Here is a 5,716-nt window from a genome sequence, read left to right on the forward strand (position 1 = left end):
ACTCTGTCAGCGACATGACAAGAGAATTGCAGTAGAGTTTCTGATTCTCACATTACACAATGAACAACAGTGCCTCTGCTTATACAACAGTTTCATCAGCCAAGAGTTCTTTAAATTTGAAATTAACAGAGAAACACAAGATCACAGCTTAAAGAAGGAAATTCCATTCAAGATTAAAAGGACATTTTAATTTACTTAGTATATTAAAAGCTGCGAATTCAAAAAGATATGTCAATTCTTATTATTGACTCTTAGTAGCTTGGCTTTTCTCTAATGACAAAGAGGCATAATAGAATCATTTTGTTTGCTCCCCTTTTCTCCAAAATAACTAAAGCATGTCAGAAGTAATCCAGAATGTTTGCTATCCAGCTCCTGCAGTAATTTGGGCATAGACATGCTAAATGGATGGTCTCTTGAAATTTCTACTGCATGAAGGAAGATGGAAAACATTAACTGATACCATCACCTGTGTTTTCTAGAACTGTATTAGTTGGCATATATATATTAATATATATATAATATATATAATATATATTATATATATTATATATATATTAACATATATATATATATCAGTACCTCCTGTTGGATTTACCCTTGATAAGGCTGGATTTTCTTGCTAACTTTATCCTTCTTTACGGTATGTTCAGAGAAGTCATTAAGTTGGCCATGTCAGCCTCAAAATCCAGGACTAATTCAATTCAATTCAGCAAACATTTATTGAGAGTTTACTGTGTACCAAGCTCTGAGACAGTTGCTAGGGATATAAAAATGAAATATACATTGTACCCAAGAAGATTGCAGTCTATCTAGGTTAAAAAAAAAAAGAAGTGCTGAGCAAGTTACGGGAGGGTGGTAGAGATAATGTTTTCTAAAGTTTGAATATTTTGTTGACAACATGCATTATAGGTACAATCAATACAATTTCTTTTCAATATTGTTTCCTAAAGTCAGAAAATCATTACTATAATTAAAGTCATTTATCAAATGTCATATCTATATATCTATATCTAATCTCTATATCTATATATTACATATAATGGCTACATATTCCTATGCTATCCTTCTCAACAAGAGGTTGAATCCAATTTCACTTGCCTTTACTCTAAGCTAGTCTTAATGATTTGCTTAATCCAATAGAGGCTGCAGAGGTGATGTTTTAGAAATTCCAAGGTTAGGTCCTAAGAAACTTTAAGGCTTCTACTTGGGCCTCTTGGAGCCTCTTGAGTCTTCCAGGAGCCTTGAGTTGCCATGTAAGAGGATTAATTACCCTAAGACTGCCTTGGAGAAGCCACATATAAGTACTTTGTTCAAACAGTCCAAACCGAGCCCAGGGTTCTGGCCATTCCTGATGCCTAACATGTATATAAAGCCACCTTGGACCCTCCAAACCTACCCATCCACCAAACGGATATCATGAAGTGATCCTAGTTGTCACTATGGGGAGAATCGCTGAGCTGAGTTTTTCTCAAATTCTTGTCCTACAGAATTCATAAGATGTAATAAAATGGTTGCTGTTTTAGACACTAAGTGTTGTGGTAGTTACTCAGCAATTGATAACTGGAACCTATTTACATGTGTATGACAGAGACAACATAATAAACCTAAAAGTACATGAAAGGACTGTCTGATACATATATTCAGTGAAATGGATGAATTTAATGGATGCATTAAAAGAAAATACAACTTAGGAGGGCAGAGAAAGAAGCAAAAAAAAAAAAAAAAAAAAAAAAATTTCTTCTTCCGAGTGATGGATAGGGAAGAAAAAAATCAGAAGGCAACATAAGAATTAAAAAAAAAAAAAAAAAAATTTCAGGATGTGTCCAAAGCACATAAGGACTGATTTATCTAAGAAGATTGTATTGCAGGAATGGGGTTTCTGAACTAATAGGGAAGAGATTGCCTCACTAGCCAGGAGAAAAGGGAATTCCCAGTAATGGTACTTTGGGAAAAGCCCAGAAACATGGGCATGAGCTTTACTAACTACAATGAGAGGACTTTGAGGAAGTTTTTTGGGTGACAGGAGATTTAGGCATGTGTCGGGAGGTTGAAGGAGAAAAGGAAGTCTGGTGCCCCTTCTTGGAGTGCAATGAAGCTTGAAGTGAGGAGATTTTTGCAACACATGAGATGTTGGGAAGTGATCAAGGCATAGGAAAAGCGGTATAGTCAAAGTGATGAATAAAGAAAGCAACTTTGGCAGTTGAGGCGTGTCTAGACTCGTAGAGCACCAAGGCAGCACAGAGGTTGAGGAAGAGGAGTTAAGAAGATATGATGAAAGTCTGAACTAAAGGTGACAATTGAGGAATGAGGAGAAAGGAATTCGTCAAAAAGAAAGAAGGAATTTTATATTGGTTGGATAAGCCAAGCTCTGATCTCATTTATAGCCTTAAAAGTCAATGATTTTATGATTCAGTTACCAATTATATATGACAACTAGAGAGCATTTAACTAGTTTAGTTAGACAGATTTAGTAATTGTACGGGTATTTTGATTTGTGTTGGCCTCAGTTTGTCTAGTTCCAAATATTGTGAAAATTTGTTAATATCAAATATTGTTAATGTTGTGTTTGGGAAGCTGCAAAGACTATAAAACAACAAGACCTTCCTTAAATAGAGTACATAGAGGAGACCACTTATATTTCTTTCTGCTGTCTGATTCCTAAGTTTGGAAAAGACAAACATGTCTTAATTCTGCAAAGATTAAAAAGATAGATAATTTTGGATAATGCAAACTAAGACAAAACACACCCCACCCCACAAAACCATACACCATTACCTATCGAAGTAAACAAGCCTATTGGAGTTTTATTTTTCTGATTCTTCATCCTATCTGGATATTAGACTATCAAAGTAACAGATGTTAAGTTAAGCAGCCAGTGAACGGCCACTCAGAATGATGCAGGTTAAATGGTAGGAACAGCTCTATAACTGCTGCTGCTGCATATACAATATGTACATAAATCATCTGAACGTGGCTGTAAAGAAGTCTTTATGCAAAGTGACCCAGAGAAGAAAGTATCTAGGTTTCCCCCCCACCCTTCATTCTCTTTATCACCACAAAGGCATTAGAAAACAGCATTTATAAAGAGAAAAGAGTAAATGAAGCAAACCTCCTCTCTGAGAACACAAAGGATACATTTATTTCTTAGTGACCATCAGAGTTGATTATAATGATTTCTTCTTATTAATGAATTAGATGTCTAACCTGAGACCAAAAATATGGTGTCAAACAGCATATGCAAAAGCGAACGTGAACTGAGCAGGTAAAAAAGAAAAAAATAATAATTTAATAGGACCAGTGGCTTTTCCATGTCAATGGGAAGGTTACATCATAACTAAAAGGGCCATGACACTGCTTTGGGGTTCAAGGCGCAAGAAAGAGTTTCCTATATTTTATTTCACCAATACAAGTCTATAGATACTTGGCTAATAGATTGAATCTACTTTGATTTGTGTAACAGACACATACATAAATGGTTTTGGCATATTATTTACCTGAGTTTGTTCATTCATTCATTCATTCATTCACTCACACATTTATTCATTTTACATTCACTGAATACTATATGCTCAGGATCTGGTTTGGTGTTCTGACAGGTTAAAGAGATGAATAAGTCACAGTCTTCAAGCTAAGTGGCTTTCCATCTAGAGGTAGGGACCTATATAAAGAGATAGATACAGCATAATGGGATACATTCTCTAACTGAAAATTATATAAGAACATAAAGACGGGAGTGAATAAACTATATAAAAATAGCTAACAGTTATCAAACACTTAACCAAGACTGAAGTGTTTTACTTTACATGTATTAATTGATTCACATAACCATTGCAACAAGCCTATGAGGTAATTACTTTTACCATCTCCATTTCATTGATGAGACAACTAAGGCATAGACTGGTTAAGTGACTTGTCAAGGTGACAGAGTCAGTATCCAAATCCAGGTAGTATGGCTTTAATGCAGTGTGGCTCTACTGGTATCATGTTACTTAAGGTAGTCACAGTGGGCTTCATAGAGGAGGTGACATGGAAAATAAATCTTAAGGGATGAGTAGGAGTTCTTTTGTGGAAAAGGAAAAGAGTATTCTGGGAAGAAGAGCTATAATATATACAGATTCTGAGGCATGTCTAATGTATATGTGAAAGAAACTAAAAATTTCACTGTGAAAATGGTAACGTTATTTGATCTTGATATGGGATTGTGCATTTGTAATGCTGGGTTGTTTGGAGTTCAACTAAGAATCAATTTGTACTTACAGGGGATGTTTAAGTGGCTTGACTACAACTGTGTTTTATTAGGTAACTCAGGAGAATGACTTAGAGAGAGGGTCTAGAAGAAAGGAGACCAAATGTGACAGTTGAAATATCCTAGAAAAAAGCTCTGAATGAAAACAGTGGCCGCCCTGGGGATGGAGAGGAAAGATATTAAGGAAATAAATCAACAGATACTTAAGTGGGAGTGAGGGGGAACCCTGAACCTAGGATTTTTAAATTAGGAGACAGTATGGATGATGATACCAGTAACCAAGGATAGACACATAAGAGGAACTCTTTTCGTGCCTAGTGCAGCTATGGCTCGTGGTCCCAAGGAGCACCTGAATTGTGTAGAAACTCCAAAGCACTGGATAAACCGACTAGTGTGTTTGCTCCTTGTCCATCTACAAGTCCCCACAAACTGAAGGAATGTCTCCCCCTAATCATTTTCCTAAGGAACAGACATAAGTATGCCTTAACAGAAGGTGAAGTAAAGAAGATCTGCATGCAGGGTTTCATTAAGATTGATGGCCAGGTTCCCACTGATATAGCCTACCCTGATGGTTTTATGGATGTCATCAGTATTGACAAGGCTGGAGAGAATTTCCATCTGATCCATGACAACAAGTATCGCTTTGCTGTTCATCATATTACACCTGAGGAGGCCAAGTATAAGTTGTGCAAAGTGAGAAAGATCTTTGTGGGCACAAAAGGAATCCCTCATCTGGTGACCCATGGTGCTTGCACCATCAGCTACCCTGATCCCCTCATCAAGGTAAATGACACCATTCAAATTGATTTGGAGACTGGCAAGATTACTGATTTTGTCAAATTTGACACTGGTAACCTGAGCATGGTGACTGGAGATGCTAACCTGGGAAGAATTGGTGTGATCACCAACCAGAAAAGACATTCTGTTTCTTCTGATATAGTTCATGTGAAAGATGCCAATGGCAACAGCTTTGCCATCTGGCTCTCCAACATTTTCGTTATTGGCAAAAACACAAACTATGGATCTCTTTTCCCCAGGGAAGGGGTATCTGTCTTACCATTGCTGAGAAGAGAGACAAGAAACTGGCGGCCAAATAGAGCAGTGGATAAAATGATCTCTAGGTGACATGATTGGGAAAGTCTTTGTACTTAATTAAAGATAATAATACATTAAAAAAGAAAGTAAGAGGTCTTCCCTGGTGGCGCAGTGGTTGAGAGTCCGCCTGCCGATGCAGGGGACACGGGTTCGTGCCCCGGTCCGGGAGGATCCCACATGCCGCGGAGCGGCTGGGCCCCGTGAGCCATGGCTGCTGAGCCTGTGCTCCGCAATGGGAGAGGCCACAACAGTGAGAGGCCCGCGTACTGCAAAAAAAATTAAAAGATAAAAAAAAATAAAAAAATAAAAAGAAAGAAATACAAGAGGAATATCAGATATGGAGCCACTCAGTGGTAAATATTAAATGCCTACCAT

The 5,716-nt window shown here is 37.3% G+C and overlaps 1 pseudogene; it reads left to right on the forward strand.

Annotated features, from left to right (window-relative positions):
• Positions 1-4,571: 4,571 nt before the first annotated feature.
• LOC103088342 (40S ribosomal protein S4 pseudogene) lies at positions 4,572-5,355 on the forward strand (annotated as a pseudogene).
• Positions 5,356-5,716: the final 361 nt, after the last annotated feature.

Source organism: Lipotes vexillifer, unplaced genomic scaffold (genome assembly GCF_000442215.2).
Source record: "Lipotes vexillifer unplaced genomic scaffold, Lipotes_vexillifer_v1.1 scaffold330, whole genome shotgun sequence".
NCBI classification, from domain to species: Eukaryota; Metazoa; Chordata; class Mammalia; order Artiodactyla; family Lipotidae; genus Lipotes; species Lipotes vexillifer.